The sequence below is a fragment of the Bos indicus genome, chromosome 11 (genome assembly GCF_029378745.1).
Source record: "Bos indicus isolate NIAB-ARS_2022 breed Sahiwal x Tharparkar chromosome 11, NIAB-ARS_B.indTharparkar_mat_pri_1.0, whole genome shotgun sequence".
Lineage (NCBI taxonomy): Eukaryota > Metazoa > Chordata > Mammalia > Artiodactyla > Bovidae > Bos > Bos indicus.
In genome coordinates this window covers 77,622,258-77,649,155 of record NC_091770.1, presented here as the reverse complement: position 1 = coordinate 77,649,155, position 26,898 = coordinate 77,622,258, and the positions used below count along the sequence as shown (strand labels likewise).

The window sequence follows — 26,898 nt, the reverse complement described above, 5'->3', positions numbered from 1 at the left end:
GGGCTGGGGAGGGTACTCAGTGATGATGCCGTTCCACCAACCCTGTTACTGTGCAGATGACAAAACTGAAGCCAAGACATAAGCCAGTTTTTTTTTTTTTTTTCTCTTTTAAATTTCAGAGTTAAATTCTTCATTGAAGAATGCAATGAAAAGCAACGTGAAAAAGGCAAGGGTGTACCCATGTATCCCACATTCAGGGTGTGACTGTTTGCAAGCAGACATGCCTTCAGATAGCCCACCAGGTCTGCAGAGCCTACAGAAAAATGAAAGATCACTCCATACCAGGTATCGTCTCAGTAAGTCATGAGGTTAAGGCCAACAGAGTTTAGCTTCACGCTTAGCAAATCCCCGTTCTTGGCAGAACTCTCTTCTAAGCCCAGATAACATCAGATAACATGAGAATCTTGCCTCCAAAGATCTGCCTCTCTACCTCTTCAGGGCAGCAGGAGGCTTCCGTTGGCAGCTCTAATCAGCGCAAGATCAACACAAATCCACACACGTCAATCACTCTGTTTTCACCTACTCTAGATTGCCTTCTTTCAGATTTAATTGTCTGAATTTTAGTGTCTGTGATAAGAACTCAGGGGTCATATCACACACCTCTGGAATCCTTCCACTGATTATGGACTGTGCCTGGCAAGTGATGACAGTGGAATTTAGGCAATTACGAGTGCAGGATTTTCTGGCCCTGTTAGGATCTTCACAGAGAACGTCATGCTGTGCACATTCTCACGGAGCTGGCTTGATTTTGCAATTTTTTACACCCTATTGTAAAATACTGCTATCTCCAACAAGGTCCCTGTCCAAGCATGCTTTGATGTTTTACTGGAATAAGTGGCAGCATTCAGGATTTAAGCATCAAAAGTAGAAATACACGTTTTTCTTTTTTATTCTGTAAGATTTAACACATCAATTATAAGCTTAATCACAAAAGAGGATGGTGAACAAAATGTGCTGTTATGGAATTATGAAAATGTTTTAATACTTTTACATAATTTAGAATGTTTCTACAAAGAAAAAATAATTATATTTCTGAATCATGTGCTTTAAAGGATCCCACTGAATGTTGTGGGGCTTACTGGGCCTCTGAGAGGCTTACTGTGGATTGTAGGGCACCCCCGAACCCAATGATGACAGGAAACACTAACTTCCAGGTTTGGGGCCACCTTGAGGTTTTATGATTCCTTGAAAGCTCTAAACTCATAATTAAAAATGGATCGCCAAGGCCTGGGGCATGATTCCAAAATTAGTTTTATTGTTTTGAAAGTCCAGATCTGGAACCGGAATGCTTCAGAAATCCACTTGAGGAGTTGAATAAAAGGCAGGTGCTCCTTCAGGAGGAGAGGGGGCTGGGTACCTTACTGTTATTAATACTCCTGTGATTTCTGTTGCTTCTGTGTTTTCCTCAGTGTGACTAACTAAAATGCTCTTTGTTCTTTGTTCCAGACTCAGAGACATCCCTGCCACGCGGCACACAGATTTATAACTCTGGGCAAAGGTTTCAACAAATATGATTTCTTCACTCCAAAGTCCATCTATGTGTATTGCCTGAAATACAGAGTGGTGCGTGATTGTCTGCTGGTCTCTAATCCCAGGAGCCTCGGCAGCAGAGGCAGGACAAGTTCCTATAACTCTGGAGACAGAGATGGCTCACACAGTGCTATGTAGGGGCGTTCATGGAATTTATTGTTCTTTTTTCAAACTGACATAGTGCCTACACTGACACAGCCCAGAAAAAAGAAACTATTGTAAATGAAAGATCTAAAATTTGTCTATTGTAAATGAAAAGATCATAACCCAAAGATTTGGTGAAAACATGCTCCTTATCCAGACAGTCCACTGTAATGTTTCAATTGAAGAGTTTCACTCAGAGAAAGAGAATGGGTTCAAACAAACAAACAAAAGACGACAAGATCCAGGGGTTAGGTTTGATGGTCTTAAACACACAAGGACGAAGACAAAACTTCTGATTCCATGTTGGCGAGCTGGGTACATGAACTGGGATGTAAATTTGAATCTTTAAAGGCTATATTACACTTTCCCATCCACCTCTTCCATGAAGACAGGCAATAGGGAGGTACTTAAATTTTTTCATGTCCTATGGGTGTCACTGAGCAATTTGTTTCCTAAGCATCTCCCATGAATATGGCTGAAATAACAAGTAAAACACACCCGGGTGCCTAACTGGAAGAATGTACTTCTAACGTCCAAAGTCCATGTGACAATGTTATCTGAAAAACATTTGACATGAACCCTATGCAATGATACTGCTGCTAAGTCACTTCATTCGTGTCCGACTGTGTGTGACCCCATAGATGGAAGCCCACCAGGCTCCCCCGTCCCTGGGATTCTCCAGGCAAGAACACTGGAGTGGGTTGCCATTTCCTTCTCCAACGCATGAAAGTGAAAAGTGAAAGTGAAGTCGCTCAGTTGTGTCTGACTCTTAGCGACCCCATGGACTGCAGCCCACCAGGCTCCTCCGCCCATGGATTTTCCAGGCAAGAATACTGGAGTGGCACTAAACTCACTCTAATGAGCAGTCCTGTAAAAGGCATCCATTTTGGAACCCAGGCCAGATATGAGTGAAACTCAGTAATAAGTATGACAATCTGACTTTACCACAAGGTCTTACGACAGAGTCCTGGTATGGTGTTAACCTCTGGATTACCCAATCTTGGGAAGGAGCCAACTGGCCTATAGAACTCCTGAAAATGAAACACTACCCATCATAGGTTGGAAAGTACGTCTACCTAAGTAACTCTGATAAGAGGCCCTCGAAAATGGAAAACCACAAAAATGCCAACAATACTATAGTTCTTGAGAAGTTCCTTGTCTAGTGGGAAAAGGAGATAAAATAAAAAGCTTGGGACTTCCCTGGAGGCCCAGTGATTAAGAATCTGCTTGCCAACGCAGGGGACATGGGTTCAGTCCATATTCTGGGAAGATTCCGCATGTCTCAAGAGAACTAAGCTCATCTGTTACAACTACTGAAGCCTGTGTTTCTAGAGCCTGTGCTCCATAACAAGAGAGGCTACCACAAGGAGAAGCCCAGGAATCAGAAGTACAAAAAGCCTGTGTGTAGCAAGGCAGACCCAGTGTAGCCAAATAAATAAAAAAATGTTTTTTAAATATTGTTATTGTTGTTCAGTAGCATCTGACTCTGCAGCCTCATGGACTATAGTACGTAGGGCTTCCCTGTTCTTCACCAACTCCCAGCGCTTGCTCAAACTCATGTGCATTGAATTGGTAATGCCATCCAACCATCTTGTCCTCTGACATTCCCTTCTCCTCCTGCCTTCAATCTTTCCCAGCATCAGGGTCTTTTCCAATTAGTGGGCTTTTCGCATCAGGTGGCCAAAGTACTGGAGCTTCAGCTTCAGCATCAGTCCTTCCAATGAATATGCAGGATTGATCTCCTTTAGGTTTGACTGGTTTGATCTCCTTGCTGTCCAAGGGACTCCCAGGAGTTGTCTCCAATACCACAGTTTGAAAGCATCAGTTCTTCAGTGCTCAGCTTTCTTTATGGTTCAACTCTCACATCCACACTTGACTGCTGGAAAAACCACAGCTTTCACTATACAGACCTTTGTTGGCAAGGTGATGTCTCTGTTCCTTAATACACTGTCTAGGTTAGTCATAGCTTTTCTTCCAAGGAGCAAGCATCTTTTAATTTCATGGATGCAGTCACCATCTGCAGTGATTTTGGAGCCCAAGAGTATAAAGTCTGTCACTGTTTCCACTGGTTCTCCATCTATTTGCCATCAAATGAGAGAACCAGATGCCATGATCTTTGTTTTTTGAATGTTGAGTTTTAAGCTAGCTTTTTCACTCTCCTCATCAAGAGAGGAACTCTTTAGTTCCTCTTTACTTTCTGCCATAAAGTGAAGTGAAGTGGCTCAGTCGTGTCTGACTCTTTGCGACCCCATGGACTGTAGCCTACCAGGCTCCTCAGTCCATGGGATTTTCCAGGCAAGAATACTGGACTGGGTTGCCATTTCCTTCTCCAGGGGAACTTCCTGATCCAGGGATTGAACCCGGGTCTCCCACATTGTAGGCAGACGCTTTACTGTCTGAGCCATCAGGGAAGCCCTTCTGCCATAAGGGTGGTGTCATCTACATATCTGAGGTTGTTGATATTTCTCCCTTGCAATCTTGAGTCCAGCTTGTGTTTCATACAGCCCAGTATTTCACATGATGTACTCTGCATATAAATTAAGTAAGCAGGGTGACAGTATACAGCCTTGACATACTCCTTTTCCAGTCTGGAACCAGTCTGTTGTTCCATGTCTGGTTCTAACTGTTGCTTCTTGAATTGCATACAGATTTCTCAGGAGGCAGGTAAGGTCGTCTGGTATTCCCATCTCTTGAAGAATTTCTCACCGTCTGTTGTGATTCACACAGTTAAAAGCTTTAGCATAGTCAATGAAGCAGAAGTAAATGTTTTTCTGGAATTCTCTTGCTTTTTCTATGATCCAATGGATGTTCATAGTTTGATCTCTGGTTCCTTTCCCTTTTCTAAATGCAGCTTGAACATCTGGAAGTTCTCGGTTCACGTACTGTTGAAGCCTCCCTCGGAGGATTTTGAACATGACTTTGCTAGCGTGTGAGATGAGTGCACTTGTGCCATAGCTGGAACATTCTTTGGCATTCCTTTTCTTTGATATTGGAATGAAAGCTGACTTTTCCAGTCCTGTGGCCACTGCTGAGTTTTCCAAATTTGCTGGTCTATTGAGGGCAGCACTTGCATAGCATCATCTTTTAGGATTTGAAATAGCTCAACCGGAATTCCATCACCTCCACTAGCTTTGTTTGTAGTGATGCTTCCTAAGGCCCACTTGACCTCGCACTCCAAGACGTCTGGCTCTAGGTGAGTGACCACACCATCATGGTTATCCGAGTCATTAAGATCTTTTTTGTATAGTTCTCTGTGTATTCTTGCCACCTCTTCTTAATATCTTCTGCTTCTGTTAGGTCCATACCTTTCTGTCCTTTGTTGTGCCCATCTTTGCATGAAGTGTTCCCTTTGTCTAATTTTCCTGAAGAGATCTCTAGTTTTTCCCATTCTTTTATTTTCCTCTATTTCTTTCCATGGCATGGCAACCTACTCCATACTCCTGCCTAGAGAATCCCATGGTAGAGGAGTCTGGCAGGCTACAGTCCATGGGGTCTCAAAGAGTTGGACATGACTAAAAGATAGCATGCATGCACAGAGAAACATTTACATTTCCTGTAAAGTTATCTGAGTTGGATGAGCTGAAAGTTGTAGAATGGGCTCTATCTGGCTGCTTGGAGAGATCAAGGCCGTAAAAGTGTATGCTGTCATTTTCTTTTTTTTTTTTTTGATATTTATTTACTTATTTGGCTTTGCTAAGTCTTAGTTGTGGCTAATGGGATCTTTCAGTCTTTAGTTGTCTCATGTGAACTGTTAGTTGTGGCACATGGGATCTGGTTCCCTAACCAGGGATTGAACCCAGGCCCCTGGCATTGGGAGCATGCAATCTTAACCACTGGACCACCAGGGAAGTTCTTGAATGTCATCTTCTAACTGCCTGGTAAAACTGTTTATCTTTCATGGGTTAGTTAGTTTATATCCAGGACAGGGTCTGACTAGCCTAATCATGAAAAAACTCAGTTGTGTATTAGAAACTTCTTATCCTTCTTTCTTTTCTCACTGGAAATATTCATAGGTCCATTATTGCTCTGGACTCAAGAGGGAAAATAAGCTCAGAAAGACAAACTGCAGGCTGGGGTTATGCCAAGGGTATCCTCTGGATGTCTTATAGTGGGTTTCTTAAGAGAGGCATGATTTGTTGTTCAGTAAGGGCCACACTCTAGGATTTTACCCTGAGTTTGGACACAATGCAGGATCACTTCTATTATCTTGGAAATGAGAGTGGTGGTAGCCAGTGGAGAGACTCTTTTGGAGTTAAGACAGTAACATTATCTAAAGCCACTTCCAGTTTGTAGATAAATAAATATGCACCAACTGATAGGATCATGCAGATTTTCTCATCAGACCTGCTAATGTAGTAAATTGAACAGTTTTTAACAGTTCTGTTGAGATGTAATTCACATACTATACAATTCACCCAATTAAAGAATATGATTTAATAATTTTTAGCATAATCACATAATTGTGTGGTCATCACAATTTAATTTTAGAATATTTTCATCACACCAGAAAGAAACCCAGTATCTCTTAGCCATCACCATCAAATGTCCCTATTTCACGCCCAGACCTAAGAAACCACTAATCTACTTTCTGTCTCAATTGATCTGCCTATTATAGACATTTCATATAAATAGAATTATATAATATTATGCTTTTTTGTGACTGGCTTCTTTAATTTATCACAGTGTTTTCAAGGTTCATCTTGTTGTGGCATATAACAAGGGCTCATTCTTTGTTATTGCCAAAAAAGTTCCCTTGTATAATACTCTTTGTTTTATTGAGTTATCATTGGTTGGACATTTAGATTATTTCCACTGTTTGGCTACTATGAATAATGTGGCTATGCAGCACTATAGCTAAGACATGGGGACAATGTAAGTATCTATCAACAGATGACTAAGTATCTATCAACAGATAAAGAAGATGTGATATATATATATATATATATATATATATATATATACACACACACACACATACAGTGGAATATCATTCAACCTTAAAAAAGAGGAAATCCTACCAATAGTAACAACATAAATGGACTTTGAGAACATTATGCTAAGTGAAATAAGGCAGACAAAGACAAATACCATATGATCCAACTTATATGTAGAAACTAAAAAATCAAACAAACTCATAGAAAAAGAGGTCAGATTTGTGGTTTCCAGAGGTGGGGTTGGGGGAGATTGGATGAAGGTGGTCAAAAGGTACAAACTTCCAGTTATAAGATAAATAAATACTAGGGATGTAATTTAAAACATGATGATGATAGTTACATTGCTACATGATATGTATGAAAGTTAAGAGAATGACACCTAAGAGTTCTCATCATAAGGAAAAACTTTTTCTTCCTCTTTTTCTTGTCTTTGGTATCTGTATGAGATGATGCATGTTAACTATTGCGGTAATCACTTCACAATGCATGTAAGTCAAATCATTATGCTGTGTACCTTAAACTTATACAATGCAGTACGTTAATTATGGGCTTCCCTGGTGGTTCAGATGGTAAAGAATCTGCCTGCAATGCAGGAGACCTGGGTTCAGTCCCTGGGTCAGGAATATCCCCTGAAGAATGGAATGGCTACCCACTCCAGTATTCTTGCCTGGAGAATTCCATGGACAGAGGAGTCTGGTGGGCTACAGTCTACGGGGGCACAAAGAGTTGGACATGACTGAGTGCCTAACATACACACACACACACACACGTTAATTATACCTCAATAAAAATGGAAAAAATTCAGCTCAGTTCAGTTCAGTTGTTCAGTTGGTCTGACTCTGCGACCCCATGGACTGCAGCACGCCAGGCTTCCCTGTCAATCATCAACTCCCAGAGCTTGCTCAAACTCATGTCCATCAAGTTGGTGATGCCATACAACCATCTCATCTTCTGTCGTCCCCTTCTCCTTCTGCATTCAAACCTTCCAGCATAAGGGTCTTTTCCAATGAGTCAGTTCTTTATATCAGGTGGCCGAAGTATTGGAGTTTCAGCTTCAGTGTCAGTCCTTCCAATGAATATTCAGGACTGATTTCCTTTAGGATTGATTTGATGGATCTCCTTGCAGTCCAAGGGACTCTCAAGAGTCTTCTCTTGAGCATGAACATTCATACTCAAGTATTTGCATGGACATATGTTTTCAACTCTCGGTTATACATCTACGAGTAGAATTGCTGGGTCTCTATTGTAATTCTATGTTTAACCTGTTAGGAATTGAGAAAACCAGAAAACACTGGGCTTTTTTTCCTAAGAAAATGTGAAGGACTGGCCATAAGAGGAGATCAAGGTTGACTCTGAAAGAGGCTATCCTCAAGCCAGACTGCTCTCTAAGTCTGATATCATCTGGATATCAAGGGCAGTAACAAAAAATACTTCGTGGGCAACACAGAAAGCAAAACTACAAGTAAACTTTCCAGTAGTCCTAACATCCCAAGATTTTTTTTCTTTTTTTAGATTCAAACAGCAAGGTAGATAGATTTTCAATTCCTGTAAATTATTTCTACATGGCAAGTCTTAGAAGTACTTCAGGAGAAGCTGTGTAGATCTAGAGTCATATCTGATTCCTATAAAGATATATGAGAAATATAATGGCCACTGGTTCTATATGGCTTTAGCAATTAAGTTAATCAAAACAAAATAATATTTAAGTCATGTCCTCAGTTGTACTAGCCACTCTGCAAGTGCTCAATACGCACATGTGACTTGTGGCTACTACGCTGGGCATTTCCCTCATTGCATAAAGTTGCAGAAAGGGTTGTTGTGAAGCAGAGGTCCTAAATGGTGGCAATTTAATCCCCTCTCAAAGAAATCTGGCAATGTGTGAAGACACTTTGATTTTTTCAACTTGGGGAAGGAAGGGTGCTTCTGTATCTAGTGGGTAGAGGCCAGGGATGCTGCCAAACATCCTATAATGCACAGGGCAGCCTCCAGAACAACTAGTCATCCCCAAATGTCAATAGTTGTAGGACTGAGAAACTCTGTTCTGAAGCAAGGATGTCCAAACCTGGGTAGCTTTTTATCAAAAAATCAAAAGAATCACCTGTTCCTCTTTTTAACAATTCATATACCTGAGTCCCATCCCTAAGATTCTGATTAAGGAAGTCTGAAGATAATCCAGAAATCTGTGTTGTTCAAAAGCTTTCCAAGTGATTCTAATGACTGAGAACATTCAAGAACTATTATGTGAAAGGAATTGACTCTCAGATCTTAATTCAGAGGAATATCACCTGGTAAACACGAGCAGTACTCCCAGAATAGATTAATGGCTCCAAGGCCATTACCTCTTCTGTTTAATTTCTCCAATTACTTATTTGACAATTAATGGGGTCATTAAGCACTTAAGAGTTGCATTAATGTCTCTCCTCTTTAAAAAAATTCTTTTATTCTGCGTAAATCCAGTTTGCAAATGGTTACATCTCGTTAATTATTGTACACTTTCTGTTTACAAACAGAAAAAATGACCTAGAAAAAGTCTGGCAGCTGTCTCTGTTCACTGGTGTTTGATGAGATATAGCTGAGCAAATTAGCATACCATCCCTGTAGGTAGTATGGCATGGCATATTAATATCCATTCCTTTGCTACCAACTAACTTAATACATAGAAGCAGAATTCATTTTAAGTGGTTTGAAGTTGCATAGTTTAAGGTCAATACAATTCTTCTAAACTTAGAAAAGTGTATAAATGAATTAATTTTAGCTTTAAGACATTTTTTCCTTTTCCATTTTCTATCACTCTGTAATAAATTACAAAAAGGGAATAGTTCTTGCTCTTAAAGCTCAACATTCAGAAAACGAAGATCATGGCATCTGGTCCCATCACTTTATGGCAAATAGATGGGGAAGCAGTGGAAACAGTGTCAGACTTTATTTTTCTGGGCTCCAAAATCACTGCAGATGGTGACTGCAGCCATGAAATTAAAGACACTTACTCTTGGAAGGAAAGTTATGACCAACCTAGATAGCATATTCAAAAGCAGAGACATTACTTTGCCAACAAAGGTCCGTCTAGTCAAGGCTATGGTTTTTCCTGTGGTCATGTATGGATGTGAGAGTTGGACTGTGAAGAAGGCTGAGCGCTGAGGAATTGATGTTTTTGAATGGTGGTGTTGGAGAAGACTCTTGAGAGTCCCTTGGCCTGCAAGGAGATCCAACCAGTCCATTCTGAAGGAGATCAGCCCTGGGATTTCTTTGGAAGGAATGATGCTAAAGCTGAAACTCCAGTACTTTGGCCACCTCGTGCAAAGAGTTGACTCATTGGAAAAGACTCTGATGCTGGGAGGGATTGGGGGCAGGAGGAGAAGGGGACGACAGAGGATGAGATGGTTGGATGGCATCACTGACTCGATGGACGTGAGTCTGGGTGAACTCCGGGAGTTGGTGATGGACAGGGAGGCCTGGCGTGCTGGGATTCATGGGGTCGCAAAGAGTCGGACACGACTGAGCGACTGATCTGATCTGATCTTGCTCTTAAAAAACTTAAAAAGTGGTAGTGGAAAATGAGACATAAACACAAGTATCTGAAAGAAAAAAGATGTTAAATATCTTGAGAGGATATAAATTTGAGAGGAAGAAATCATTCTGACTGGAGAGATCTGGGAATATTTTCAAGCAAGTAGAAGCATTTTCATTCATTCAGTAAGTGTTTGCTGGCCCTACCTCATGCTAGGAACACCATATCTGACATATGTAAACAGCAATTCAATATTGAAATAAAACCAAACAACCCAATCAAAAAATGAGCAGAAAAACTGAATAGACATTTTTTCCAAAGAGGGAATGCAGATGGCCAACAACACATGAAAAAATGTTCAACATCACTAACCATCAGGAAATGCAAATCAAAACCACAGGGAGATATCACCTCATACCTATCAGAATGGCTATCATAAAAACAAAACAAAAAAAACCCCCGAAAAACATCCAGTAACAAATGTTCGTGATGAAATGGAGAAAAGGGAACCCTCTTACACTATTGGTGGGAATGTAAATTAGTGCAGCCACTGTAAAAAACAGAATGGAGAGGTTTCAAAAAACTAAAAGTAGAACTATCATGACCCAGCAATTGCACTCCAAGTTATATATTTGAAAAAAACACAAACGCTGATTCAAAAGATACATGCACCCTGTATCACACCTGATGTTCATAGTTCAGTTCAGTCGCTCAGTTGCGTCTGACTCTTTGTGACCCCATGAATCGCAGCATGCCAGGCCTCCCTGTCCATCACCAACTCCCGGAGTTCACCCAAACTCACGTCCAACGAGTCGGTGACGCCATCAAGCCATCTCATTCTCTGTCATCCCCTTCTCCTCCTGGCCCCAATCCCTCCTAGCATCAGAGTCTTTTCCAGTGAATCAACTCTTCGCACGAGGTGGCCAAAGTATTGGAGTTTCAGCTTTAGCATCAGTCCTTAGAAAGAACACCCAGGACTGATCTCCTTTAGGATGGACTGGTTGGATCTCCTTGCAGTCCAAGGGACCTTCAAGAGTCTTCTCCAACACCACAGTTCAAAAGCATCAATTCTTCGGTGCTCAGCTTTCTTCACAGTCCAACTCTCACATCCACACATAACCACTGGAAAAACCATAGCCTTGACTAGACAGACCTTTGTTGACAAAGTAATGTCTCTGGCTTTTTAATATGCTGTCTAGGTTGGTCATAACTTTGCTTCCAAGGAGTAAGCATCTTTTAAGTTCATGGCTGCAATCACCATCTGCAGTGATTTTGGAGCCCCCAAAAATAAAGTCAGCCACTGTTTCCACTGTTTCCCCATCTATTTGCCATGAAGTGATGGGACTAGATGCCATGATCTTCGTTTTCTGAATGTTGAGCTTTAAGCCAACTTTTTCACTCTCCACTTTCACTTTCATCAAGAGGCTTTTGAGTTCCTCTTCACTTTCTGCCATAAAGGTGGTGTCATCTGCATATCTGAGGCTATTGATATTTCTCCTGGACATCTTGATTCCAGCTTGTGCTTCTTCCAGCCCAGCGTTTCTCATGATGTACTCTGCATATACCTTAAATAAGCAGGGTGACAATATTACAGCCTTGACGTACTCCTTTTCCTATTTGGAACCAGTCTGTTGTTCCATGTCCAGTTGTAACTGTTGGTTTCTGACCTGCATATAGGTTTCTCAAGAGGCAGGTCAGGTGGTCTGGTATTCCCATCTCTTGAAGAATTTCCCACAGTTTATTGTGATCCACACAGTCAAAGGCTTTGGCATAGACAAAGCAGAAACAGATGTTTTTTCTGGAACTCTCTTGCTTTTTTGATGATCCAGTGGATGTTGGCAATTTGATCTCTGGTTCCTCTGCCTTTTCTAAAACCAGCTTGAACATCTGGAAGTTCACATTTCACGTATTGCTGAAGCCTGGCTTGGAGAATTTTGAGCATTACTTTACTAGCGTGTGAGATGAGTGAAATTGTGCGGTCATTTGAGCATTCTTTGGCATTGCCTTTCTTTGGGATTAGAACGAAAACTGACCTTTTCCAGTCCTATGGCCACAGCTGAGTTTTCTAAATTTGCTGACATATTGAGTGCATCACTTTCACAGCATCATCTTTCAGAATTTGAAATAGCTCCACTGGAATTCCATCCCCTCTACTAGCTTTGTTTGTAGTGATGCTTCCTAAGGCCCACTTGACCTCACATTCCAGGATGTCTGCCTCTAGGTGAATGATCATACCATCGTGATTATCTGGGTCGTGAAGATCTTTTTTGTACAGTTCTTCTGTGTATTCTTGCCACCTCTTCTCAATATCTTCTGCTTCTGTTAGGTCCATACCATTTCTGTCCTTTATTGAGCCCATCTTTGCATGAAATGTTCCCTTGGTATCTCTAATTTTCTTGAAGAGATCTCTATTCTTTCCCATTCTGTTGTTTTCCTGTATTTCCTTGCATTGATCACTGAGGAAGGCTTTTTTATCTCTCCTTGCTATTTTTGGAATTCTGCATTCAGATGCTTATATCTTTCCTTTTCTCCTTTGCTTTTTGCTTCTCCTCTTTTCACAGATTATTTGTAAGGACTCCTCAGACAGCCATTTTGCTTTTGCATTTCTTTTCCATGGGGATGGTCTTGATGCCTGTCTCCTGTACAATGTCATGAACCTCCATCCATAGTTCATCAGGCACTCTGTTTTTCAGATCTAGTCCCTTAAATCTATTTCTCACTTCCACTGTGTAATCATAAGGAATTTGATTTAGGTCATACCTGAATGGTCTCATGGTTTTCCCTACTTTCTTCAATTTAAGTCTGAATTTGGCAATAAGAAGTTCATGATCTGAGCCACAGTCAGCTCCTAGTCTTGTTTTTGCTGACTGTATAGAGCTTCTCCATCTTTGGCTGCAAAGAATATAATCAACCTGATTTCGGTGTTGACCATCTGCTGATGTCCATGTGCAGAGTCTTCTCTTAATGATAGTAGTACTATTTTAAACTGCCAAGGTATGGAAGCAACCCAAGTGTCTACCAACAGATTAATGGATAAAGAAGATACATATTTGTAAAATGGAATACAACTTGGTCATAAAAAAGAATAAAATTCTGCCATTTGCAGTAACATGGATGGACTCAGAGGTCATTTTGCTAAATGAAGTGTCAGACAAAAAGGCAAATACTGAATGATATCACTATATGTGGATTCTAAAAAATGCAACAAACTAGTGAATATTACAAAAAAGGGGAAGACATACAGAACAAACTAGTGGTTATCAGTGTGGAGGGGGATTAATACAGGAGTGAGAGAGTGGGAGGCACAAACTATAGGCTCAGTGATGTACAGCATGGGGAATATGTCTAATATTATGTAATATCAGTAAATGGGAAGTAATATTTAAAAATGGATAAAATATTTTAAAAATGGAAAAAGCAATAATTCTTTTAGTAGATATCAACTTTATTTTTACCTATGCCCCTCTTCTTTTAAGTCATGTTTACATCACTAACAGTTTTAATTCTATATAATCATTAAATTTGTTTTAATGGTTTCCACTTTTATTTTGAGGAATCTTCAATTACTTCACAGATGTAGCATCAGCAATTATTTAAATTTTTGCTAATTGCTTAATTAGAAGAGATTTCCTTTTCATTTTAACTCTTCTGACCACAAACTCTGTTGGCTAAAGCAAATCAAACCACAAGGCCAGCCCATCAAGGGAAGGGAAATAAACTCATCTATTCGTTTGTAAGATCTGGAGAGTCATTCTGCATTTTAACCTTTCCAGTACCTACCCACCCTCAGAAAAGACTACTATGAAATCAATGGTGTGCCTTAAAATTGATGGCTTCTTAGAAGGGGGTTTGCTACATATACAGTAATGCCAGTTTAGCTCTCTCACACATTAATCCTTCATTAGAAACTACTGAGTATTTGTGTTCAATACACTGTACTAGGTGTAAAAGATATTAGCAGTGAGTAAGATAGATGTGATTCTGGTCCTTATCTAACTTACCTTAGGTCTAGAGTCCACAGTCACAAGGTTCTGTTAATTTGACATTCTAAGTAATCTTGAATCTGATCCATCTTCTCTCTGTTTCCTACCTCTGCTCTGGCTCAAGTCCTTAACATGTCTCACATCTGTAACTGAAAAAACCCCTCCCCACAAATTCATTTTTCCATAACAATCTGTGATTTGATTTCATCACATCTTAAAACTTAATTGGCTCATCCATCAATTCTAAGATGAGGTTCACTGTCTATAAAATATCATGCTCTGTCCTCTGTAGTCAGGTTTCTGCTACCCTTAGGCTATGTCTCTGAACAAGCTTCTTAATTTATCCCCGTGTATCACCGCCCTGAGTTTAGGCTCTGTGCATTTCATGCTATTTTTCTCCTCTCTGCGTTGGTCTATATTATCCTGACAAGCCACTGTCCTTGGTCTTTGGCTTGCCAAATCCTCCTCTTCCTTAAAGGCTTAATTCAGTGTCACCTGCTGGAATTCAGAAGAAGAAACAGAATTGGAGGTTTCAGGAAATACTATGAAAAGGGACATGAAAGCTATGAGGATGGAGCTGGAGGTCAGAATGAAGGAAAGCTGTGTTGACAAATGACAAAGGGCTGGGTTGAAAGGAAAGGGTGCTGGGGCCGTGATGACAGGGTGAAGCCTGGGCACTGGAGAAGGAATAGGACAGGGAGCTCCTAAGGAGGATGGGGAAAAGGAAGACTTATGTGGGAAGTCTTAGGGTGGTGTTTCTGGGACCTGGGAGCAGATTTAGGGAAATGGAAGCAAATGGTGCTTTTCTATGTAGTAATTAAAATTGTCTAGTGTAACAGAGCTGGTGATACATATACCATTTTGGGAAAATATTTCAACACTGTTGTTTTTTAACAGCTGCAAATTCCTGAATTTCTTATTGCTGAATCCTTACTTTGCTTCTAGTTCACATTATTATAAGCAAAGTCGTATGCATTGTCTCTGTAGCTGTATTTTTGCTCAGGGTCACAATAATTTCTTTAAGAGAAATGACTAGGGGTGGGAGAGTGGTTGTGGGAAGGAGGAGTGCCAGGGTAAATGGTATACACCCTTTGAAGGCTTTGGATGGATAGTTTTCAAATTGCTTCAATTAACACTTCTACCACAAGTATATGATGGTACTTGTTACACCACATCCTTATTAACAATGTATATTTTGGGGAAAAAGAGGTCAGTTTTAATTGCATCTTAAGTAGAAAAGACTTCTCACCTTAAGGAAGTGACAAAATGACTGCAGATGTATAGGCATCAAGGGTGAGATAGAGTGAGATCACAAACCAAGTTTGTGCTGCCTCCTGGTGGCACCTAAGAAACCAACACGACAAAAAATGCAGTTAACCAGAAAGGAGACTATGCCAAAAAGTCATCAAGGTTAATTTATTTAATGCTAAAGTTCTGGAGAAGGCGGTGGCAACCCACTCCAGTACTCTTGCCTGGAGAATCCCATGGACGGAGGAGCCTGGTAGGCTGCAATCCATGGTGTTGCTAGGAGTCGGACACAACTGAGTGACTTCACTTTCACTTTTCACTTTCATGCATTGGAGAAGGAAATGGCAGCCCAATCCAGTGTTCTTGTCTGGGGAATCCCAGGGACGGGGGAGCCTGGTGGGCTTCCATCTACGGGGTCGCAGAGTCAGACACGACTGAAGCGACTTAGCAGCAGCAGCAGCAAAGTTCTAGAAAATGGGCAGTAGAAGTCTAGAAAAAAAATGGAGCTAACTTTAGGATATTGGAGGATACGGGAACTAGAGGAAAAATATTCTTACCCACATGTATCACACATGGCATGCTATACTCATAAATGATTAAACTGAATGATTAAAAAAAATAAATGGCATGTTCTGAGGACGGATCATGTACAGCTTCCATGAAAAGGGGTGATGGAAATGACTATATTTTATATGTTTTCCTACAAGATGGTAAAGGCCATGAGGCACAAAAATTTAAGAGACTTGCCCAGTTTATAGTCTTCTGGAGTTAAGTATTTCACTGAAAAGAACACGCTGCTTCCCAGGTGGCGCTAGTGGTAATGAACCTGCCTGCCAACGCAGGAGATGTAACAGACGTGGGTTTGATCCCTGGGTCAGGAAGATCCCCTGGAGGAGGGCATGGCAACCCATTTGAGTATTCTTGCCCAGAGAATCCCATGGACAAAGGAGTCTGACAGGCTGCAATTCATAGGGTTGGATAGAGTTGGACACAACTTAGCATGCAAGCATAATAGCAGCTGGGTATTTCGGATTTTAGACTGGTTTGGTATAGCAGGGTTATTTTTACTCTTGTATGTTTCCTGTGTGCAAGACACTGTGCTCCTTACTCAGGACAAAAGAGGAAAGGAAAAGAGGTGCAAAAACAAATGACACAGTTGTGGTCCTAATCGGAATTGTTAATACACTGTTCTTTTCAAGGGTTCCATCCTCTGCTTTGCTCACATGTTCCAGATAATCTCATCTAACTCCCAGACTGCAGATACCACCTAGACAGTAATGTATTTGTTCATTCAACTTCTCACTTAAAGATTCACTGAGGAAAAATAATATGCTCACTATTATTTCTATGAGACTTGATGTTGCAGGAGAAACAGACACTAATAATCATATAATTATGCAGATGAAACCCCCCTTATGGCAGAAAGTGAAGAAGTACTAAACAGCTTCTTGATGAAAGTGAAAGAGGAGAGTGAAAAAGTTGGCTTAAAGCTCAGCATTCAGAAAACTAAGATTATGGCATCTGGTCCCATAACTTCATGGCAAATAGATGGGGAAACAGTGGCTGACTTTATATTTTGGGCTCCAAAATCACTGCAGATGGTGACTGCAGCCATGAAATTAAAAGACACTTGCTCCTTGGAAGGCAAGTTATGACCAACCTAGACAGCATATTAAAAAGCAGAGACATTACTTTGCCAACAAAGGTCCATCTAGTCAAGGCTATGGTTTCTCCAGTAGTCATGTATGGATGTGAGAGTTGGACTATAAAGAAAGCTGAGCACTGAAGAATTGATGCTTTTGAACTGTGGTGTTGGAGAAGACTCTTGAGAGTCCCTTGGACTGCAAGGAGATCCAACCAGTTCATCCTAAAGGAGATCAGGCCTGGGTGGGTGTTCATTGGAAGGACTGATGCTGAAGCTGAAACTCCAATACTTTGGCCACCTGGTGCAAAGAGCTGACTCATTGGAAAACATCTTGATGCTGGGAGGGATTGGGGGCAGGAGGAGAAGGGGAGGACAACAGAGGATGAGATGGCTGGATGGCATCACTGACTCGATGGATATGGGTTTGGGTAGACTCCCGGAGTTGGTGATGGACACAGAGACCTGGCGTGCTGCGGTTCATGGGGTTGGAAAGAGTTGGACACAACTGAGCGACTGAACTGAACTGAACTATGTATTCACACATTGTAATTATTAAGGGGAAAAGTCCAGCTTGCTATGAGAAAATAAAATAGTTCAGTGGTTCCTAAACCTTTTTGCTATCATGCTGTTAATGCACCTGTATCTCTAATGACTGAATGATTGAGGAATTGACTAAATTCTTCAGTCTTCACTTTCTCTCTCTCTCTCTTTTTTTTTTTAGTGCTAAAATTAGAGACCACTTGACTTGAATCATCTTTCTTAGTGTCTGGGAAGTTTCATAAAAAGGCCTTATCAAAAATTGCCAAATTATATGTGTTATTCTTTTTCTTAGATGTGACTCACTTAACAGATAAACTCAAGACAAATATTGTTAATTCCTACATTCCTTTTTCAAAGTTTGTGTTTTTCTTTTTTTCATTGAGGTATAATGTAAAGCATACTCAAGCGTACAGGTCAATGGCTTTTTAACATAAAGACAGTGGTAGCAATGAGACCTTTAATAACATTTTAGAAATGACCACTATCTGTTGCAGGGATCCGATTCAAGTTTCTGCAACACAGAGAAACAGAAGAAAATACAATAACGTATAGAAATACCTGATTCATTGGGGCTCAATAAGTGACTTATTTTCACTGGTCTGTTAAGTCTACAGACTGGGGGCAGCCGGGTTTCTTTCCTGGGCAGTTACAAGGGGGATTGTCTGCGTGCTCTGCAGTCTTCACACAACCAGATCTGCAGTCTTCACACAACCAGATACGAGGGGTGATTGCACCCCATGTGCCACATCCACCAGGCAAGCAACATCCTTTACAGCACCCTAGCCCTGCCCCCTTCCCCAGAGGCCTCCCACAAGGCTCTAACCCAGGTGTTAGCCAGGCCCTCAAAGACCAGGCTGTGAGGGTGCCCACCTGGAGTAGGTAGCTCAAATTGAGCAGCAAGCTTTGCAGAACCGCGGTGGCTGGCGTTCTCAGGCTGGAGGAACAGCTTGCACCTGCGAGCGAGCCTCCCGTGGCGCCCCCGGCCTCCACGTCCTGAGCCTGCGCCCCGCGGCGCACAAGGGGCGAGAACCGGCTTCAAGTTTACCGCCATCTTGGGCTGTGGGAGGAAACTGACCTGCGTCAGGAAGAAACGGACTCCCTCTGAAGGTCCGTAAGTCGCTATCTACAAAATGGTCAACTCGCGGTAGGCGGTATTGTTTTTGAAGGTGACGCTTCTGCAGCCCCCTTCCCTCTTTGTTCCTTGACTGTTGTGGTTTTGGCTTCAGAGGAGCGGGGCGCCGGCCCACAGCCTTCGATCCGGGTCGGTATCCCCTCAGCTCTGTGACCTCCCGGCCTCCTAAAGGTGTTCGCTGCTCGGCCTCTGCGTGGGCGCCGGTGTCCTTGACCTGAAAAATGCTATTTTCAGAGAAGGTGTACCCTCCAGGTTTGGTTCAGGAATCGCTGATAGTATTGCGGAGGCCTTTTTTTCTGTGGAGGTCAAAAGATACCAAGTCGGAGTGTGACGTTGCTCTTTTGAAGAGATTGAGCTTTGCTGAGTCACCTCATTGTTGTAACAGTTTAATACACATTCAAAAATAACGTGTTACCTTTTGGAATTTAGAAAAAGAAATCCAAGCCTTTTGGAGTAGAGCAGCTAAACAGACCCACCCCCACCCCATTTTGCCAGTTCCATCTCCTAATTTATCCTTCTTCTCTTTTATCTGTTTGCAGGCAGACACATTCCTGTACATATTTAGAATATTATTTTTGTTTTTTCTAAGTTACTCTGAGCCGCCCACCCCAACTTAACAGTATTCCGAAGACCTGTTCCAGTCAATAAAAATTGACTATAGTCCACGGGTCGCAGAGTCGGACACGACCCTTTCACTTTCACTTTCAATAAAAATAGATTGAACTTACTGCGTGGCTCAGACGGTAAAGCGTCTGTCTACAGTGTGAGAGGCCTGGGTTCGATCCCTGGGTTGGGAAGATTCCCTGGAGAAGGAAATGGCAACCCACTCCAGTACTTCTTGCCTTGAAAATCCCATGGACGGAGGAGCTTGGTGCAGACTACTATCCATGGGGTCCCAAAGAGTTGGGCACGACCGAGCGACTTCACTTCACTTTTAAAATAATAGAGACGCCATAATTTTACTCTTTTCAGGTTGTGTGTTTGTAGGGTGTGTGTGTGTTTGACAGCTTTGCTGAAGTATAATTCAGGTACAACAAACTTGCATGTGAAGTGTGTAGTTTGACACTTGACAGAATGTGTGTGACCATGAAATGATTATAATCAAGATAATAAATACATCGGACACCCCCAGAAGTTTTTTCTGCCCGCCTCAACACTGATCAACTTTCTGTCACTATAGTTTACATTTTCTAGAAATTTTATGTAAACAGTGGAATACAGTGTATATTGTCTCAGCTTTCTTTCACTCAGGGTAATTACCTTTGAGATGTATGTCTGTTGTGTGTACCAATACTTTGCTCCTATATATTGCTGTTTAGTTTTCATTGTGTGGCATACAGTCATTGTATGATTCCATTCTTACTTCAGAAACAAACTATGATCATTCAGATTTGGGTATTTTGCAGACATTTTCCTGAGAATGAGTAAAGTGAGCTTGACACTTTAAGGAAAACACCTGATTGTATTTGTCAATGATATAATTTAAGCTTTAAAGCCAAAATTGAAAAGTTGGAAAATATGTGGACTGTCAATGCAAGCTTGATGCCTTCCCAGTATTTGGGTTTTCTAATAAAGTTGATGGTGATATTAATTTAACTTGATGTTGGTTAATGTGCTATGTATGAAAGTTTTGTATAACTGAATCAATATTTTCAAATCAGTGTATCTTTGAAATCATTCATGTTTGAAAATCTCATTCAAGGTGCATGATAGACCAAGGAAGTTTAAGGTCACAGAGTACAAAAATTTGTTAATATGATTTAATATTCCATTTTGTAAATAATTTCTAAGAAATGACTTCTCACAGAGCTTTTGTGAATATAAATAAATCCTCAGTTATATGAAAAAGCTGTTAAAGTGCTCCTCCCTTCTCTAACTACATTATCTGTATGTGGTCAGTTTTTATTCATATACTTTAACCAGAACAACCTATTGCATACTGAATGCAGAAGCAGCTGTGAGAATACAGCTATTTTCATTAAGCAGAGATTGATGTTTTCAAAAATTGTAATTTTTTGGTTCTGAAAAATAATCTTCATGAAAGTACTAAAATTTAATGGGTTTATTGTTATTTGAAAGTGAATTACTAAATATTTTAAAATTTACTATTATTTATAATATGGTCGGAGAAGGCAATGGCACCCCACTCCAGTACTCTTGCCTGGAAAATCCCATGGATGGTGGAGCCTGGTAGGCTGCTGGTCCATGGGGTTGCTAAGAGTCAAGACACAACTGAGCAACTTCACTTTCACTTTTCACTTTCATGCATTGGAGAAGGAAATGGCAACCCACTCCAGTGTTCTTGCCTGGAGAATCCCAGGGACGGCGGAGCCTGGTGGGCTGCCGTCTATGGGGTCGCAGAGTCGGACACGACTGAAGTGACTTAGCAACAGCATAATATGGTAAATGTTGACAGAGCCATGTATATGTTCTTTGGGGTCTGTCTTAGTTTGGACTGCTGTAACAAAATACCTTAAACTGAATGGCCTATAAACAACAGAAATCTATTTCTCATAGTTTTGCAGGCTGAGAAGTCCAAGATCAAGGTTCTTACTGATTTAATATCTGGTGAGAGCCTGCTTCCTGGTTTACAATTTTTCACTGATGTTTGTGTTTTGCCTCTTTTGTCTCATGAAGAAAGCTTTAAGATTAGATTGTTTTCTACTAATTCTTTAGATGGTTTTAAAGAATTCTTTTATCTCCCTGTTTTTGCTCTCAGCAAAGCATTTTCTCAACCAGTATTTTGGTATGGATAATTGCTGTGTTTTCATTGTTTCACTGGTCACATTCATGAGAACTCAGTTCTCATGAGATAGTCTTATCCCATCATTGGGAGATACAGTTTCAACATATGAATTTAGGGGGAGAGGACACACAACCTCAGTCCTCATTAACTGGTAGGTGTATAAAAGGGTCCTGAGGCCAGATATTTGAGAACCGGTAATACACATTGTGTATTATATTTTAAAAAAGATCATCTGGTTACAGTGCTGAGAATCATCATGATTGAGAATAAGGTAGGGTTAAAGACAGAGCAGGAAGATAAGTTAGGGACTTAGCATTACAGATGATAGGAGTTTGGGCCAAGGTTGTAGCAGCAGAGATGGAAGAAATGTCAGAGTTTTTTTGTACTCTGGAGATGAATCTAGTAAGATTCCTTGATGGATTGTGTGTGAATGTGAAAGTCGCAGTCGCTCAGTTGTGTCCGTCTCTTTGCAACCCCATGGACTATACAGTCTATGGAATTCTCCAGGCCAGAATACTGGAGTGGGGAGCTTTTCCTTCTCCAGGGGATCTTCCCAACCCAGAGATTGAACCCAGGTCTTCTGCATTGCAGGCAGATTCTTTACCAGCTGAGCCATCAGGGAAACTGGATAGCTTCCACTTGGTAAAAAGTGGAGTCAAAGGTGACAGAATATATTTGGACTGAGGAAATCATTTTTTAAAATGTGGTAAATTATATTGACTTTTATATATTTTTAAATTGATTTCAATTTTGTTACAGCTTTATTTTTTGTAATATTTTAAATTAAAACTTGGTAGCCTCTTTTGTCTCATGAGGAAAACTTTAAGATTAGATTGTTTTTCTACTAATTCTTTAGATGGTTTTAAAGAATTCTTTTATCTCCCTCGGGTTTGTTTTTACTTTCAGTAAAGCATTTTCTCAACCAGCATTTTGTATGGATAATTGCTTTTTTTTGTGGGAGGTTATTCTGTCCATTATGGGATATTTAGCAGCATCTCTAGCATATATTGGGCTTCCCAAGTGGCTCAGGTAAAGAATCTGCCTGCCAATGCAAGAGACGCAGATCCAATCCCTGGTTCAGGAAGATTCCCCTGGAGGAGGAAATGGCAACCACTCCAGTATTCTTGTCTGGGAAATCCCATGGACAGAGGAGCCTAGTGGGCTACAGTCCATTGGGTTGCAAAAGAGTCAGACACAACTTAGCGACTAACAAACAACTGGCATATGCCTGGTATATGCCAGTGGGAACCCTGACCCTGGCCCAGTTATGATAAGTGAATATATCTCCAGATGTAGCAAATGTCCCCTATGGGACAACATTGTCCTTGATTAAGGAACTACTTCAGTAAAGAATGTTAACAAAATTGAAGTACTGATTTTGAAATATGCAATTTTAAAAGTACTCTATGCTGTTTTATTTTTACTTTATCAGTATCCTTAAAGACCTAAACCTAGAAACCATTTTGAATATATGGAGAATATAGGAGGAGGAAAACCAAGGCACAGATGCCTAATTTGATCCAGTCTTTTGGAACATGGTAACCTTGCCAGAATGCTAGTCAGAGTTTGACCAGAATTATCTTAAATTTTGAAAAAGGAAGAATAAGCTGATTCTATCCCATAAGGGTGCTTTTCCTATTTTTTTTGTTGTTGTTTAGATTTTTGATTTGTATCTTTCACTTTTTATTTCTTGTCCATGATTACATGGGTTAGTTGAAAGAGCAGTGTGAAACAGTGGGAGTAATGTGGGAGGAGAACTTGGAGAACTGGACTGAATCAGAAAATGTAAATTCAAGCTCCCTCCTGTATTTCCTTTATCTTAAGTTTTTTCATTTGAAAAAATGGAAGTCTTATTGCAAAGATCTGTTAAACTAATGTGCAGAAAACTTTTTTTAAAAAATGTAAAGTGTTATAAGAAGCTCTTAATATAAGGAAAGAATTCAAATTTTTGTTAGAAAATTTACAAATCAAAAATTTAAATTACTTACATGACTCATTAAGAGTGGCATCATCTCTAATATGTATTCTGTAGAATCAGGGAATTTTAGTGTAGGAAGGGGTTTCCATATCAATTTTAATAGTTTTATGGATTGTATTTTCACAAACCTTAGCAGAACAGTGATACTTTGAATTTTTGACTTAAATTTAATTCATGAGTTTGTGAACTTTGAATTTAATTTTTAAAAATAGTCTACTTTTTAAAGAAATAAAATATTTCAATATGATATATTAAACTTAAAAGCAGTGATGAGCACTGATTGGTGCCATACAATTAATTTATTTAAATTGAGGCTCTACTGCATTTTTTTTTTTTAAGATTAAGAAAAAAGATTTATTGAGCTGATAAATTGAAAACAGCAAGAAATGGGGAGGTGACAACTAAATGCTTGGATAACTTCCTAATAGTCAATTTATAAACAAACCTTAACATACATTAAGAGGCAAATAGCATGACTCAAAAAAACACAATATGGGTTAAGTGATCTTCATATTTAAATAATTACTAGTGTCATCCTTGAATCCAAAATAATATGGATGTGTTTTTTAATTGAAGTATAATTGACTTACTGTGTTTCAGGTATACAGCAAAATGATTAAGTTATTTGTTTATATTCAGATTATTTTCCATTTTAGGTTATTATAAGATATCAAAGTTCCTTGTCCTACACAGCAAACATTTGTTGCTTGATCTATTTTAAGTATAGGAGTGTGTATCTGTTAATCTCATACTCCTAATTTATCCCACCCCTGCCTTCCCCTTTGGTAACTGTCTGCTCTATTTTTGTTTGAACTTACCTGTATCTGATCATGTACTATTGTGAAAGTGTTACAAATGTCTGAGCCTAATTTTTCCCCTAATACTGTTACCAAATACAATATTAAGGAAAATTATATGATGGAGCTGCTAGAAGACTGTGTTCATCAGAATGATTTTATTATTCTCATTTACTGGCTTTATAATTGTATAAATTTATGAAATTATTGGGGCTTCCCTGGTGGCTCAGAAGGTAAAGAATCTGCCTGCAATTCAGGAAACCTGGGTTTGATTCCTAGGTTGGGAAAATCCACTGGAGAAGGGCATGGCAACCCACTCCAGTATTTTTGCCTGGAGAATCCCCATGGAAGAGGAGCCTGGTGGGTTACAATCCATGGGGAGGCAGAGTTGGACATGACTGAGCAACTTAGCACAGCACATGAAATTATTAGCATACCATTTATGAATCTAACTGATAGATATTTGAAGTTTTATATTTACTTTTTGCACCTTTAGATTAAGAAGGATTTCTACTATTGCAAAAAAAAAAAATGTTCAAAAAACCCAAATTTAACTCAGCTCTCTCATTTTACAGATTTGGAATCTGATTCTAAGAAAACAGTTCCCCAAACTTCATACTGTTAATTGAGTCTCAAGTAAAACTCAAGCTTCCTGATATCCTAATCTTGTGTACAAAGTGTAAGTACTTTCTGTCAGTGTAATAATAATCTAAGGAATATAATACTGAATAGAGTTTGGATCTAGAACATCTTTAAGTTATATCCTTAAATAATTGTCCCTTGTATAAAATAATTGGTTTAGTTTTAAATTTCCTGTTGATGTTTTTTCCCTAATTTTCTCTGAATTGTTATAGTTTGATGATCTTCAGATACACAAGGGTAGGAGCTTTATCCATGACCCAGTGAACCTTCTTCATGATCGTATTGAGCAAGCATTGGAGAGGCAGGTGCCGGAGGCTGATTGATAGTCATTGAATAAGTTCTGTCTACCTGATTAAGAATCTTTTCCATAGTGAGCCCTTCAATGCACATCACATGTGATCTACAAGTTTTATTCATGTGCCAAGTCTGAGAGGCTCATCCATATGCCTCTTCTTCAGATTTATTTTGTAACAAATCCTCCAGCCTTGTTCCTTCAGAATTGCTAATCATCCTGCAGAAACTATTAGCTGTGGCCTACTAATATGCATAGGTTGTTAACTGAAACAGTTTCTTCTTCAGGCAAAGTAGACGTACTGGTAGTCCTGTCAACTTCAATATCTCCTTTTATTTCTTTGGCAAGGACTCTCCTGGGTTGGGATACAGTGCTTTTGCGGTCCATTTCTGGAAGTTACTGGCATTAGGTGAGAGAGCATGTGCAGATCAAGCTTAGATTTTTTTCCCCCTTTCTCTCTGAAATTCTCCATGAGGCCACTTATTTTGTTTGAAGAAGGGACAGCGGTGTGGAGGAGCAGGCTTCTGGTAGTTGGGATAACCTCATCACATAACTTCCTTTGGGCTTTTCTTTGGTCTATTTTGTATATACCACATTCGCTTCATCAAGGAATCCTTCTGGCTGCATCTGCTTTTTATATCTAAAGTGTGTGTGATTCCTGGAAGACTTAACTATTTTTATCCTTTTCCTATCTACTCAGGTGACCCTTTGGGTGAATACCAAGAAGAATGTTCTTGGTATAATCAAACACAGGATCCTTTCTTAATAATACTTGGTCTTCCCTTCATGTAAGGTATTATAGATTTATAAACTGACTAAAGTCTGGTAATTGAGTAGAGGCCTGTGACTTTAATTAAAGGCGGCTTAGTCTGATGAGAGTCTTTAATGTATTGCTCATTGATTTTTATTCTTAAGGACATCAGGGTCAAATGAGCATTGCCTGGAATCTCTGTAGATCAAGCCATGCTGATTATCACACCAAGTTAATTATCTGGGAGGAAATAAGAACCGTACTCAGTACCCAGATGAACCTACATCATTCCTCTTTCTCTAGCTTTCCAGTGGCCTGTTTCACTGTGTGGACCTGGGTCTTAAGTCTAAAAAAGGGCTTCTCTTCTCTTATCTCTGAGATAACAACATTTATACTTTGGTAAGATTTTATATTCCTGTCCTTCATGCTTGTTTTTCATCTTTTTATCCTTCTGAGTGTTTTGGGTATTTCACAAAATTTTCTTGTCTTCCATTCATCTTTATTTTGCATTGACTTTCCTCATAGCAGTAGGGACATTCCCATTGACTCTTATGTGTGGGTAGTTATTCCTGATTTCAGTTGTTGCATCTTAATGACTACTTAGTCATATAAAGATGCATCATCCTCTTTTGGGCTTTTTAAAAATAGGAATCAAACTATTGAAAAACAATGTTTTGCTGTTTCCTTCAGTACAATGTTTATTCCTGAGGTGAGGGTTTCCTTGGTTTCTTTTAAGTGGTTCCCTCATTTTTTTTAGCTCCAGTGTTTCTGTCTGTCTGTCTCGCATTCTCATAGAAAAAAAAATTGCCAACTATTAGAGTCAAGCTGGAGTTATGCTGTATCCTACCACAATAGATGTTGGTTCTTACCTGAATTTGGGGGCTATTTTATACTTCTTGAATATTTGACTTACAGTTTTTAGAATTCTAACAATCCAGAGAAACTTAGCTGGAGCCGTAGTTGTAGTAGAGAGCTTTGCCTCTGTGCTAAAGATTTATTTTCCTCTCCCCCTCCCTCCACACTTTTTG

The 26,898-nt window shown here is 39.9% G+C and overlaps 1 protein-coding gene across 3 annotated transcripts in view; it reads left to right on the top strand.

Moving 5' to 3' along the window:
- TDRD15 (tudor domain containing 15) overlaps positions 1-26,898 on the top strand; it is an 84,812-nt gene that overhangs the window by 21,622 nt on the left and 36,292 nt on the right. Inside the window, exons 2-5 of one of the 3 annotated variants that reach the window (XM_070799084.1) lie at positions 120-285; positions 1,447-4,867; positions 7,878-18,639; positions 24,761-24,864. The gene's annotated coding sequence lies outside the window, so the exon portion shown is untranslated. Of the gene's footprint in view, positions 1-119; positions 286-1,446; positions 18,640-24,760; positions 24,865-26,898 lie in introns of all 3 variants that reach the window. The other 2 variants (XR_011569370.1, XM_070799085.1) reach the window with 2 other exon arrangements.